The sequence below is a fragment of the Mesocricetus auratus genome, unplaced genomic scaffold (genome assembly GCF_017639785.1).
Source record: "Mesocricetus auratus isolate SY011 unplaced genomic scaffold, BCM_Maur_2.0 Super-Scaffold_100013, whole genome shotgun sequence".
Classification (NCBI taxonomy): Eukaryota; Metazoa; Chordata; class Mammalia; order Rodentia; family Cricetidae; genus Mesocricetus; species Mesocricetus auratus.
The window spans coordinates 44230307-44245566 of record NW_024429196.1 but is presented as its reverse complement, the minus strand read 5'-3'; the positions used below and the strand labels follow the sequence as shown (position 1 = coordinate 44245566).

Here is a 15260-nt window from a genome sequence, read left to right as displayed (position 1 = left end):
GGAAAGTTGTACATAATACATAGGTACTAGCTTCTCCAATCTCTACTTGGTCCTCAGCAGTAGGTGTCTTAGTTGCTGGTAGATCATTCTTATCCCACAAAATTGTGGACTGTGACCTAAAGTCAGATTTACAATTTTGAAATTGTAGTAGAATTTTTCCAGAATACCTGGGATTGAGTCCTGCCTGACTTTAAAACCTTGAACTCAACATCTTCCCATTTTAAACTTTGGTTTCCTTGTAAAGCAGGAAAGAAGATGTCTTCTACAGAGCCACTGTGACAGTCAGTTGGGATGATGATGCAACTGAGTGTGGCTTTGGAATACAAAACCCCACGAAACATCTCAGACTATATACAAAGCTCACAGTGAAAAGTATGAACCAAATATTATGTGTGTCCAGAGAGAACTTGAGCACATTAGGAATATATTATTTCCGTTACTTTGGTATAGGATAAGTGTGACTCCTCAAGGTGGCTAAGCTCACATTTCTTGAAAATTCTATTACTTGCCTCAATCTACTCAGCTGCTGGAAGGGCACAAATATTCTTTTCCTATAAGGAAGAAACTTCTTCATAGAAAATTATTGTCTTGGCCCAAGATCTGTAAGTGTGGAAGAAGTTGCTAGACTTCATTCTCTTAGAAAAGTGGGCATTTGTTAGAAGATTTGCAGTGCAGAGCTCCATACGAAGAAGCTAACTAGAAGTAAGACTGAGAAGATCAGCAAGTGGGGCCCCTAACTTACATACTAGTATCATTATATGCCATGGCCCCTGGAGAAGGTGAGCAATGCCATTCGGCAGGCACTTCTATACAGAAAGAAATAAAACCTTCTATAAACCATAAGGGTATCATGAAAAAATGAGAGATACCTACCTCTCTAGATTCTGAAGTAGCTGATAGCTCGTTGCTTACAATTTCTCTGTTTCCTCTGACAGGGGAGGCAGTACTCACTAGGCTTGGCTACTGAGACCTGTGTAATTGCCATCTTCCTGGGCTGACAGCACCTACTTGCTGGTGTGTATAGTAACATAAACCATCAAGACTGACTGGCTGTATTTTTTAATGAATTCACAGCCCTGTATGATTTACTTACATTTCTATGAATTTAGTAGCTGATGTCAATTATAATCCTATTGCCTAAAAGCATTTTTATGTGTATTTGTTCTGTTTTTAAAAATATGAGTGCAATGCAATCTCATTTTAGACAACAGTGAAGACATGAAACAGGATAACAAGATGATAAGCCACTCAACTTACCTGGTATGACCAATGCACTTCATTTTTTATATCAAGTACATTTTTTTTTTTTTTTTTGGGATGAGTGAATATTTTTTTTTATTATATTAATATTTTTTTTATTTTCCATTTTAAATTTAGATAAGAAACAAGGTTGCTTCACAAGTCAGTACGAGGTCCCTCTCCCTTTCCCTCCCCTCCTCCTGTGCCCTCCCCCCATCCCCCCCGTTATCCCCTCATTCCCCCAGGGAGGGTGAGGCCCTCCATGGGGGTGTCCATAGTCTGTCATTTCATATAGGGCAGGGCCTAGACCCTTCCCCAAGAGTTCAGGGTGAGAGTGCACCTCACATTGTTCTATGGGAGTCCAGAGACCGTGTGTATACTTGGGATGGGTACTGATCTGCTGTCCAAGGCTCAATAGATTACCTAGGCCTCCTCACTGACACCCAGATTCAGGGGTCTTGATCAGTCCCATGCTGGATTCCCAGGCTGATGCCTGGGATTCAAGAGTTAACCTTTGTCTGGTCAGCTGTTTCTGGGGGTTCAACCAGCCCAGTCTTAATCCCTTTGATCATCAGTCCTCCCTCTCTGATACTGGCTTTCTTGAGTTCAGCTCAGTACTTAACCAGCCAGTAAATGAAGTTTCTGTTTCCCAGACTCTCTGGCAATAGGATTGTAGGCTGGCACTCCCCAGATCTATGTCTAAAATCCATATATGAGAGAGTACATGCCATGTTTCTCTTTTTGTGACTGGGTTACCTCACTCAGGATGGTTTCTTCTAGTGTCATCCATTTGCCTGCGAATCTCATGATTCCATTATTTTTTTCTGCTGAATAGTACTCCATTGTGTAGATGTACCACATTTTCTCTATCCATTCTTCGGGTGAGGGACATCTAGGTTGCTTCCAAGTTCTGGCTATTACAAATAAAGCTGCTATGAACATAGTGGAACAGACATCTTTGTTATATGAATGGGCATCTTTTGGATATATGCCTAAGAGTGCAGTTGCTGGGTCTTGTGGTAGGTTTATTCCCATTTTTCTGAGGAATCTCCATACTGCTTTCCAAAGTGGCTGAACCAGTTGGCACTCCCACCAGCAATGGAGGAGTGTCCCCCTTTCACCACATCCTCTCCAGCATAAATTGTCATTGGTGTTTTTGATTTTAGCCATTCTGACAGGAGTGAGATGGTATCTCAGAGTTGCTTTGATTTGCATTTCCCGGATGGCTAAGGATGTTGAGCACTTTCTCAAGTGCCTCTCAGCCATTTTAGACTCCTCTATTGAAAACTCTCTATTTAGTTCTGCAGCCCACTTCTTAATTGGGTCCTTTGCTGTTTTGGAGACTTGCTTCTTGAGTTCTTTGTAAATTTTGGAGATCAACCCTCTGTCAGATGTGGGATTAGTGAATATTTTTCCCATTCTGTGGGCTGCCTTTTTGTCTTGCTGACTGTGTCCTTTGCCTTACAGAAGCTTCTCAGTTTCAGTAGGTCCCATTTATTAATTGTTGATCTCACTGTCTGTGCTACTGGTGTTATGTTCAGGAAGCTGTCTCCTGTACCAATTCTTTCAAGGGTACCACCCACTTTCTCTTCTAAGAGGTTCAGTGTGGCTGGATTTATGTTGAGGTCTTTGATCCATTTGGACTTAAGTTTTGTGCATGGCGATAAACATGGATCGATCCGCATTTTTCTACATGCCAGTCTCCAATTATGCCAGCACCATTTGTTGAAGATGCTTTCTTTATTCCATTGTATATTTTTAGCTTCTTTGTCGAAGATCAGATGTTCGTACGTGTGTGGGTTAATACCCGGATTTTCAATTCGATTCCATTGGTCTGCCTGTCTATTTTTGTGCCAATACCAAGCTGTTTTCAGGACTATAGCTCTATAATAGAGCTTGAGGTCAGGGATAGTGATGCCTCCGGACGTTGCCTTGTTGAACAGGGTTGTTTTGGCTATCCTGGGTCTTTTGTTTTTCCATACAAAATTGATTATTGTTCTTTCAAGGTCTGTGAAGAATTGTGCTGGGATTTTAATGGGGATAGCATTGAATCTGTAGATTGCTTTTGGCAGGATTGCCATTTTTACTACATTGATCCTACCTATCCAAGAGCATGGGAGATCTTTCCATTTTCTGAGGGCTTCTTTAATTTCTTTCTTTAAAGATTCAAAGTTCTTACGATACAGGTCTTTCACTTGTTTGGTTAGCGTTACCCCAAGGTATTTTATGTTGTTTGTGGCAATTGTAAAGGGTGATGTTTCTCTGATTTCTCTTTCAGCCCTTTTATCATCTGTATATAGTAGGGCTACTGACTTTCTTGAGTTGATCTTGTAACCTGCCACTTTGCTGAAGGTGTTAATCAGCTGTAAGAGTTCCCTGGTAGAGTTCTTTGGGTCACTGATATAAACTATCATATCGTCTGCAAACAGTGAAAGTTTGACTTCTTCCTTCCCAATTTGTATCCCCTTGATCCCCCTTTGTTGTCGTATGGCTATAGCTAGAACTTCAAGTACCATGTTGAAAAGGTATGGAGAGAGTGGACAGCCTTGTTTTGTTCCTGATTTTAGAGGAATTGCGTTGAGTTTCTGTCCATTTAGTTTGATGTTGGCTGTTGGTTTACTGTATATGGCTTTTATTATGTTTAAGTATGTCCCTGTTATCCCAGATCTCTCCAAGACCTTTATCATGAAGGGATGTTGGATTTTGTCAAAGGCTTTTTCAGCATCTAGTGAGATGATCATGTGATTTTTGTTTTTCAGCTTGTTTATATGGTGGATTACGTTGATGGATTTTCGTATGTTGAACCATCCCTGCATCCCTGGGATGAAACCTACTTGATCGTGGTGAATGATTGTTTTGATGTGTTCTTGGATCCGATTTGCCAGTATTTTATTGAGTATTTTTGCATCAATGTTCATGAGGGATATTGGTCTGAAGTTCTCTTTCTTGGTTGTATCTTTGTGTGGCTTGGGGATCAAGGTTATTGAAGCCTCATAGAAAGAGTTTGGCAAAGACCCTTCTGCTTCTATTGTGTGGAACACTTTGAGAAGAATTGGTATAAGCTGTTCTTTGAATTTGTGGTAGAATTCTGCACTGAGGCCATCTGGACCTGGACTTTTTTTGGTTGGGAGACTTTTGATGACAGCTTCTATTTCCATAGGGGTTATAGGTCTATTTAAATTGCTTATCTGTTCTTGATTTAGTTTTGGCAAATGATAGCTGTCCAGGAAGTCATCCATTTCCTTTAAATTTTCGAATTTTGTGGAGTACAGGTTTTCAAAGTATGACCTAATGATTCTCTGGATTTCCTCAGAGTCTGTTGTTATGTCCCCCTTTTCATTTCTGATTTTGTTAATTTGCGTGTTCACTCTCTGCTGTTTGGTAAGTTTGGACAAAGGTTTGTCTATCTTGTTGATTTTCTCAAAGAACCAACTCTTCGTTGCATTGATTCTTTGTATTGTTTTCCTGGTTTCTACTTTGTTGATTTCAGCCCTCAATTTGATTATTTCCTGGCGTCTACTCCTCCTGGGGGAGTTTGCTTCTTTGTGTTCTAGAGCTTTTAGCTGTGATGTTAATTCTCTGGTATAACTGTTTTCCTGTTTCTTCATGTGAGCACTTAGTGCTATGAACTTCCCCGTAGCACTGCTTTCAAAGTGTCCCATAGGTTTGGGTATGTTGTGTCTTCATTCTCATTGAGTTCGAGGAAGTCTTTAATTTCTTTTTTTATTTCCTCTTTGACCCAGGGATGGTGCAGTTGAGCATTATTCAATTTCCATGAGTTTGTAGGTTTTCTGCACTTTGTGTTGTTGTTGAATTCTAATTTTAAGGCATGGTGGTCTGATAAGATGCATGGAGTTATTCCAATTTTTTTGTAGCTGCTGAGGTTTGATATGTTGCCAAGTATGTGGTCGATTTTTGAGAAGGTTCCATGTGGTGGTGAGAAGAAGGTATATTCTTTTTTATGTGGATGAAATGTTCTATAGATATCTGTTAATCCCAGTTGGGTCATTACTTCTATTAGACCCTTTGCTTCTTTGTTGAGTTCCTGTCTGGTATTCTTGTCTAGTGGTGAGAGTGGTGTGTTGAAATCTCCCACTATAACTGTGTGGGGCTTTAGATGAGATTTAAGTTCTAATAATGTTTCTTTAACGAATGTGGATGCCTTTGTATTGGGGGCATAGATGTTCAGGATAGACACTTCGTCTTGGTGGGTTTCCCCTGTGATGAGTATGTAATGACCTCCTTCATCTCTTTTGATTGATTTTATTTTAAAGTCTAGTTTGTTAGATATTAGGATTGCTACCCCTGCTTGTTTCTTGGGTCCATTTGATTGAAAAATTTTTCCCAACCTTTAACTCTCAAGTAATGTCTGTCTTTGAGGGTGAGGTGTGTTTCTTGTATGCAGCAGAAGGAAGGGTTCTGTCTTCGAATCCATTCTGCTAGTCTGTGTCTTTTTATGGGTGAGTTAAGGCCATTAATATTGAGGGATATTAATGACCATTGATTGCTCATCCTTCTTCGATTTGCGATGGTTGTTGTTGGTGGAATTATGGGTGGAATTTCGCCCCTTTGTTCTTTTGGCTGTTGGTAGAGAGGGATTCTCTAATGCTTATGTTTTTCTGGTTGTAGTTAGCTTCCTTGGGTTGGAGTTTTCCTTCCAAAATTTTCTGTAGGGCTGGGTTAGTGGACACATATTGGTTGAATCTAGTTTTGTCATGGAATATCTTGTTTTCTCCGTCTATAGTGATTGAGAGCTTTGCCGGGTATAGTAGTCTGGGCTGGCATCCATGGTCTCTTAGTGTAGGTAGAATATCTATCCAGGACCTTCTGGCTTTCAGAGTTTCCATGGAGAAATCAGGTGTAATTCTGATAGGTCTGCCTTTATATGTTACTTGACCTTTTTCCTTAGCTGCTCTTAATATTCTTTCTTTATTCTGTATGTTTGGGGTCTTGATTATTATGTGGCGAGGGGATTTTTTTTGTGGTCCACTCTATTTGGTGTTCTGTAGGCTTCTTGTACCTTCATTGGCATGTCTTTCTTAAGGTTGGGAAAGTTTTCTTCTATGATTTTGTTGAATATGCCTTCTGCCCCTTTGAGGTGGATTTCTTCTCCTTCTTCTATACCTATTATTCTTAGGTTTGGTCTTTTCATGGTGTCCCATAATTCCTGGATGTTTTGTGTTAAGGATTTGTTGGATTTAAGGTTTTCTTTGGTTGATAAATCCATTTCTCCTAATGTATCTTCAACACTTGAGATTCTCTCTTCCATCTCTTCTATTCTGTTGGTAATGCTTGTATTGGTAGTGCCTGACTGTTTGTCCAGCTTTTCTATTTTCTGCCTTTCTTCAGATTGTGTTTTTTTTAGTGTCTCTATTTCAGTTTTCAACCCTTGCAGCATTTGCATTGCTTCTTGCAATTTTCTGTTTATCTGTTCGTCCGTTTGTTGCCTTTTATGAATTTTTTGGTTTGTTCTTTCTTCCATTTCTTGCATTTTTTGGTTTGCTTTTTGTTCCATTTCTTGGATTTTGTGCTTTGTTTCTTCTTCCCTTTCCTGCCTTTTTTGGTTTGTTTCTTCCTCCATTTTTTTTATTTTTTGCTTTGTTTTTTCTACCATTTCTTGCATTTTTTGCTTTGTTGCTTCTTCCATTTCCTGCCTTATTTGGTATGTTTCTTCTTCTAATTCTTGCATTTTTTGCTTTGCTTTTTCTTCCATTTCTTGCATTTTTTGCTTCATTTCTTCTTCCATTTCGTGCCGTTTTTGGTTTGTTTTTTCTTCCAATTCTTGCATTTTTTGGTTTGTTTTTTCTTCCATTTCTTGCATTTTTTGGTTTGTTTTTTCTTCCATTTCTTTGAGGGATTTTCCAATATCCTCTTTTAGGGCCTCTATCATTTTCATGAAAGTGCTTTTAAGATCGTTCTCTTCTGCTTCCTTCGCGTTTGAATATTGGGGTCTTGATGGTGTGGAGTCTCTAGAATCTGGCGGTGTCATATTTGTTTTTCTGTTGCTGACTGTGTTTTTGTATTGTCTCTTTCCCATCTCTTCTTTTAGTGGGTGCAGAAAGAGCCCCTTCCTGGTCTGGGGACCAGAGTTCCCTTTGGTGGGTGCTAGTAAGTCCAGTAATCTGGTGGTTCTTCTATGCCTTGTCCAAATGCTGGTCCGTGGGTAGAGAAGAAGAACAGGAATCTGGGGCGCTTAGCCTCCTACCTGGTCCCCTGGACCCTATGCTGGGTCCTGTTGTACCTGATCCGGAACAGCTACTCCCCTGGTCTCCCTGGTTCCTGTAGTTTCCTGGTCTCTTTGGTGGGAGAGAAGATCTGGAGTCTGGGGTGCTTGGCTCCCGCCGGGATTGGGAGCTCTGTGCAATTCCCAGGCGATCTGCAGGCTCTGGAACTCAGGCCGGGAAGCTGGCCTGTTTACCTGATGCTCCCTCCGGGATTGGGAGCTCTGTGCAGTTCCCAGGCGATCTGCAGGCTCTGGAACACAGGCCGGGAAGCTGGCCTGTTTACCTGATGCTCCCGCCGGGATTGGGAGCTCTGTGCAGTTCCCAGGTGATCTGCAGGCTCTGGAACACAGGCCGGGAAGCTGGCCTGTTTACCTGATGCTCCCGCCGGGATTGGGAGCTCTGTGCAGTTCCCAGGCGATCTGCAGGCTCTGGAACTCAGGCCGGGAAGCTGGCCTGTTTACCTGATGATGCCAGAGGGACAGCTACTTCCCTGTACTCCCAGCCTCCTCTCCTTTCCTGGAATCGTTGGTGGGAGAGAAGATCTGGAGTCTGGGGTGCTTTGCTCCCGCCGGGATTGGGAGCTCTGTGCAGTTCCCAGGCGATCTGCAGGCTCTGGAACACAGGCCGGGAAGCTGGCCTGTTTACCTGATGCTCCCGCCGGGATTGGGAGCTCTGTGCAGTTCCCAGGTGATCTGCAGGCTCTGGAACACAGGCCGGGAAGCTGGCCTGTTTACCTGATGCTCCCGCCGGGATTGGGAGCTCTGTGCAGTTCCCAGGTGATCTGCAGGCTCTGGAACACAGGCCGGGAAGCTGGCCTGTTTACCTGATGCTCCTGCCGGGATTGGGAGCTCTGTGCAGTTCCCAGGCGATCTGCAGGCTCTGGAACACAGGCCTGGAAGCTGGCCTGTTTACCTGATGCTCCTGCCGGGATTGGGAGCTCTGTGCAGTTCCCAGGCGATCTGCAGGCTCTGGAACACAGGCCGGGAAGCTGGCCTGTTTACCTGATGCTCCAGCCGGGATTGGGAGCTCTGTGCAGTTCCCAGGCGATCTGCAGGCTCTGGAACTCAGGCCGGGAAGCTGGCCTGTTTACCTGATGATGCCAGAGGGACAGCTACTTCCTGTACTCCCAGCCTCCTCTCCTTTCCTGGAATCGTTGGTGGGAGAGAAGATCTGGAGTCTGGGGTGCTTTGCTCCCGCCGGGATTGGGAGCTCTGTGCAGTTCCCAGGCGATCTGCAGGCTCTGGAACACAGGCCGGGAAGCTGGCCTGTTTACCTGATGCTCCCGCCGGGATTGGGAGCTCTGTGCAGTTCCCAGGTGATCTGCAGGCTCTGGAACACAGGCCGGGAAGCTGGCCTGTTTACCTGATGCTCCTGCCGGGATTGGGAGCTCTGTGCAGTTCCCAGGCGATCTGCAGGCTCTGGAACACAGGCCGGGAAGCTGGCCTGTTTACCTGATGCTCCCTCCGGGATTGGGAGCTCTGTGCAGTTCCCAGGTGATCTGCAGGCTCTGGAACACAGGCCGGGAAGCTGGCCTGTTTACCTGATGCTCCCGCCGGGATTGGGAGCTCTGTGCAGTTCCCAGGCGATCTGCAGGCTCTGGAACTCAGGCCGGGAAGCTGGCCTGTTTACCTGATGATGCCAGAGGGACAGCTACTTCCCTGTACTCCCAGCCTCCTCTCCTTTCCTGGAATCGTTGGTGGGAGAGAAGATCTGGAGTCTGGGGTGCTTTGCTCCCGCCGGGATTGGGAGCTCTGTGCAATTCCCAGGCGATCTGCAGGCTCTGGAACTCAGGCCGGGAAGCTGGCCTGTTTACCTGATGCTCCCTCCGGGATTGGGAGCTCTGTGCAGTTCCCAGGCGATCTGCAGGCTCTGGAACACAGGCCTGGAAGCTGGCCTGTTTACCTGATGCTCCCGCCGGGATTGGGAGCTCTGTGCAGTTCCCAGGTGATCTGCAGGCTCTGGAACACAGGCCGGGAAGCTGGCCTGTTTACCTGATGCTCCCGCCGGGATTGGGAGCTCTGTGCAGTTCCCAGGCGATCTGCAGGCTCTGGAACTCAGGCCGGGAAGCTGGCCTGTTTACCTGATGATGCCAGAGGGACAGCTACTTCCCTGTACTCCCAGCCTCCTCTCCTTTCCTCTCAAGTACATTTTTAAAAGTATAAAATGCAAATGGAAAATGAGAAGTGGTTTTGCTGCAGTGTAGTAAGAGGCTGCAGTTCAGTTGCTTTATTCAAAAATAAAACCAAACCCAAGGTTCAAATACTGGATCAGTCATTGGCAAATGCTGTGACTTTGAATGGATTATCATCTGTTTGAAACTTCATTCTTGAGTTTAGAGTAGACTCTACCTTTCTTAATAGTGGAGTGGGTCTCCCTTTGTCTTTTAATGACTGGTCGTGTGCCTGGTTCATAAAATAGGCACAAGGATTGTTTACTGGCTTGAAGTGAGCCTAATCAAGAACTTGTCAGGAACATTTGATCACCAGTTGCTGTGGGTTTTCCTGAGGATGGGTTCATGGCTACTTCTACAGCTGCTTCCTAACTCTACTATCTTACTGGTCTATTTCAGCTCCCACTTCTGGACAACAAGTAGCTTTCTTTGAGGCAAACAAAAGATTCTACTGGAAACATACATAACATGCATCTCCAAATTAAACCAGCATGTAGTGAAGTACAGCCTAGGAGACAGCTATGAATCTCTTCCTGCAGCAGCTCATCAAGTAGCTACACTGATTGTTGCCGAGGTTGACTCAAAGTGGGGTGACATTAGAAGGCTTGCTACTGTCACTAAGCAGAGATTCCACTGAGAATTGTGTTCAGTACTCAGTCTTTTGTTATGATTCAGGACACCTTAAATACAAAGGAATTCCATTATTACTTCACATATAATTTGTTAAAGTTTTCATGAAAAGTATTTTCAGTCTGAACCCTTCAGCAGATGCAAAGGAGCATGGGTGATTGCCATGACTGAGGTGGACAAGAAGTATGTAAAGTTAGTTCTGGACCCACTGTGAGAGTAGGGCAATAATTATGAAAGGAATAAGGCTAAAATCCATCTTGACTTGATAGAACTTTCTTGTTAAAAATAAGATAATAGGGATCATAAAAATATTTGTGAGTTGTCATGCTACCTTGGCTTCCCTTAAGACACCATTCTTTGAAGTATTGAACCTTAAGAGGGATCAGAAATTAGCATGGTACTCCCCCTCCAATAAATCTATATCATGAGGTAAGCTCATTTTACTCCCACCTCTTCCTCAAAAGAGTCTGGTTTTAAAAGCTGTTTTCCCTCTCCTCCCCTGCTGATGGTCACTTTAAAGTCATTTAAAACATTCTGCAGAATCTTTTTGAAACTTTATCTTCTCTATCCAATCAATATTCACATCACTCTCTCCTCCCTTGACTCAAAACTCCATACAGACATCTCCCTTATCTGTGACAGATGCACTCTAAAACTGACTTAAGCACCAATATATACCCTCCTAGATCCTCTAAGCCACTTCTTGGTAACTTGGTACACCTTATATATATGAATAGTTTGCAAACAGTTGTTTGTATTGCTCAGAGAATAATGAAAAGAAAAATGAATCTGTACATGCTCAAGACAGATAATTCCAACACATTTTGATCAGAAGTTGGTTGACCACATAGATCTTAGAGCCATGGACATAAAGGGCCCACTCTCCCGGTACTGTACTCCCTTTGACTGCACTAGATACTGCTCTGATATCAACTTTCTGGAGAGCAGAGTCGGTTACATTTTTCTTCCACTCCAGGGACAGCATCATGCAAGAGCACCACATGTTTACTAAGAGAAGAATGGAGAAAACAAACTTAGGAAACACTCTCTCTACCTTCAGAGAGAGGGACTGCCTCTCCAAGAAGATATACATCAGAAACCTATGTCAAGGTATTGGTGGCTAGAGAAACTAGCTCACTGGTCTTTTCTTTTCTCCAGGTATTGAGCAGGCATGGGAGGGAAGTTGACAAAATTTGCAAATAGTTTCTCCCAAATCAGAGGAGTCTTGTGACATTGGCTTTAACAAAGGACATATGCATTCAACCAAAGAAAACTTGTTCTAGGCAAGAAAATGCTAGAAGTTGATGGGACCCCAGATAAACAGTATAATCACTAGTAGTGTTGTTTACAGGGCATTCCTCATATACTTCCCAAATTCCTGACAACTTGATGCTAATTAGCATCTGAAGGATTAGTGAGAGGGACTTTGCAGAGCCCATAAAGGGAGGAAAAACATTCTCAGCAGAGAAAGTAGATCCAATGCCTGAAAGAGCTTGATGGACTTCTCCACGTTCATTTCCACAATTTAATTAGTAGCAAGGTTTCTTTCTTCTTCTTACTTAAAGATCATAGTTTGTAATAAATTAACAGACTAATAGACAGGCTAGGATACAAGGTATGGAAATCAAATGTTCATTCAATTTTTTTTTTTTTTTGGTTTTTCGAGACAGGGTTTCTCTGTGGCTTTGGAGACTATCCTGGAACTAGCTTTGTAGACCATGCTGGTCTTGAACTCACAGAGATCCACCTGCCTCTGCCTCCCAAGTGCTGGGATTAAAGGCGTGCGCCACCACCGCCCGGCTAAGTCAGCAGGAATGTTGGGGGAACATGGGCCATAAAGAGGTGCTTCTTGGAATTTGATTTTAAGAATGTCCATTCCAATAGACCCATGGATTGGGATTTCTCTTTCTTGAGAAATCCACTCCAACACTTATTTGCATTTGTTTTAAACCATGGCTTAAAAGGATGCATACAAAGTGCCCTGGGTGCTGTGGAGACCAGCCTGCTTCTTTGTAGCATAGGTACAGGCTTTCCTTTTGACTTTGATGCAGAGAAATCCCATCAAAGACTCGTGATGGTTGCAGTCCCTTAGCGCTGCTGGCTAAAATTGGAAAATCATTAGATAGATAAAAAGGAGCCAGGCCCCAGGGGTTGGGAGAGAAAAGACACAGAATGAGAAAAGCCAGTTGTCTCTGAAGACCAGGTGAACCCTCCCACTCTCATCACTTTGCCTGGTGAAAAGTTATGATCAAAAGGACCCCACAGATGTGCAGGTAATGGGGTTTCAAACACTGAACATCCTGGCTGGGAACAGCTTTGATATAGGGATCCATCCTCACTTCCTTCCAGTTGTACTCCCTCCCAGTTGAATTGTTAATTCATGCTCCACAGTGAAATGTGCATTGCATTCTTCAGCAGCAATAATCGAGGGATCCTCTATAGTCTAATAAGTGCTTTCCTGCCTTGATAAGCTAACAATTGTTTTCCTGGGAGAGACATGTGTGCTGAGTAATTCCTCCCATTACAAATTACTTTCTGGCCTCTAATAAAAGGCCTGGGTTGTTGAAGTGCATTTGTCTAACCTGGCATTGAATTCAGAAATGAGGACCGGGAGTGCTATGCATTTTACTCAATGGTCACTATCTAAGACTTCATATATGGGAAATCCCTTCTGGGGTCTGAAAAGAGTGAGTATAAGTTAAGAAGCAGAAACCACTGCTCTAGTGAGGAGAAAAGCAATGGGCCTGAGTATATCTACCTGCCACAGAGATCCATTTCTGGCCAGGCTCCCAAGGTAGACTGAGCACTGTGTCCTGGAGTCCTGCATGCCGACCAGGTCAGCATTTCTGTTTCTCATGAGAGATGGAATTTATTTCACAGTCCTTTATGTCTGTCCTTGTGACTTGCTTTGGAAAATAGAATGACTGTTCAGGAAGTGACAGTGCCTTGGGATGGAACCCATGACTTTGTGGCTTTCAGTGACATTTGACCTCTTTTTAGTTGTAGCCAAGAATGTAAGCTATCCTGTTTGAGGGAAATTAAGGCACCCCAGCCATAGGCCTGCCAATGACCAGTTTTGTGAATGAGGCCATCCTGAATCATCCATTCTTGCCGTTTCCCCATCTACCTGCTATGTCCAGCTGCTCAGGTGGGTCCATGGTATTTTGGCTGCAGTCATTCAATAGGACCCAGCCCACAGAATCCTGAGTGAGCAAATGATCCCTGTGTGATTGGGAGTATTTGTAACAGAGTTGCACGGCTGCAGTGGTACCAACTAATAACATGAACGTGGTGCCTGCAGGAGGAACATAGTTAACAATGGCTACTTCCCCTCCCACATGCTGAGGCAGCCACAGGGGACAGTTAGACAGATAGACATACTGAACACTGTTTGAGACCAAAGCTCAGAATTTTGTCTGTGGAAAAATGTGTGGTGTTACCATTGTTTTACTTTCCTGAGGCTGAATTTACCTTTGTTGCAGGTATCTACTATTTTTCTACAATTAAGATTCTAACGTCTGTGTTCTAACCTAACTGTCACTTGGATATTGCTTTTGATGAGAAAATATTCAACAAGTTCCAGACTGCCATCTGTGACAAGAACTTTGGAAACAAGAGAGCCCCATATAATGTAGTTACTGGTGGAAACAGGAACTTGAAGGCAAGCAGAGGCCAAGCAAAGCAATGAGAAAAAATTAGACTGTGTTGAAAGATATAGGGTAATATTGTACCTAAGTTACCAATATATTAAAAGCGTGCCATGGGGCTGGAGAGATGTCTCATTGGTTAAGAACACTAGCATCTAGCTTCAATTCCCAGCACCCAGCTGGTAGCTGTCTGTAATTCCAGTTTCAAGGGATCTGACACCCTAATAAAAACATGCATGCAGGCAAAACACCAATGCACATGAAATAAAAATAAATAAATAAAAGGTATATGTGTATACAAACATACATGCATACATATGTATATACGATAAATCATAAAGACATGACGTTAAGATACTCTGCAGCATCAAGTCCCTCTCTACACCATCAACTTCCTTACTTATGGAACACACATTTACTAGCACCTGCAGGTTGTGCTCAGAGGCTTGAGAACAGACGAATGGGAGAAGTTCATTCATTTATGTTTATAAAATAACATTCTGTTAACTTCTTTCTTTATGGTGTCCACCGGATATCATGGACGATGTATTCCTGCCTCTTCTATGAAGTTACATTTATTGGAATTATTTCCATCTTAATCTTTTATGGAACTCACTTGTGAAACCATCTGGCCTTTGAGATTTTCTGTATGTTGTTGACTACTTATCTAAATACATGCTCTTCCAAGAGTCCAGTAGAATGTTCTAAAGCCTAGGGGTGAGAAAGAGGATTGTGGCACTAGGTGAGAATTTAGAGGCTGGGAGAAAGGAGGAATGAGAGGCTTAGGCAGGCAGACAAAAAAAGCATCAGTCCAAAGGACTACATTTTATTGGGTATTAAAAATTACTTGAGTAGATGTCAATTTAATTAGTTGCAAAGTATGTGTTTGGAAGAGATTGTAAATATGATCGTAGAACTGTGAAACTAATCTCTCATGTGGATATAAGTAAATATGAACACCAGTGATGTGCTTATGTACATTCACTTCAAAATATACAACCACACTTTCCTTTTAAAAATGTGTTAATAATTCTTTACCTTAATTTTTTCAATGACGGCTCTATTTCATTCAGTTCTCCTTCTACCCTATATATTTTTTTATTTAAATTTAAAGTAGAAACAAGGTTGTTTCACATGTCAATTCCAGGTCCCTCCCCTTTCCCTCCCCTCCTCCCACGCCTTCCCACCAACCCCTCCAATATCCCCTCATTTCCCCAGGGAGGGTGAGGCCCTCCATGGGGGTGTCCATAGTCTGTCATTTCATCCAGGGCATGGCCTAGAGCCTCCTCCAAGAGTCCAGGGTGAGAGGGCATCTCTTATTGTTGGATGAGCACCCAAAGTCCATTTGTA

At 43.1% G+C, this 15260-nt stretch overlaps 1 protein-coding gene across 3 annotated transcripts in view; it reads right to left on the bottom strand.

Moving 5' to 3' along the window:
• Positions 1 to 15260, bottom strand: part of Aoah (acyloxyacyl hydrolase) — a 212165-nt gene that overhangs the window by 178821 nt on the left and 18084 nt on the right. The gene's annotated exons all lie outside the window — the stretch shown is intronic.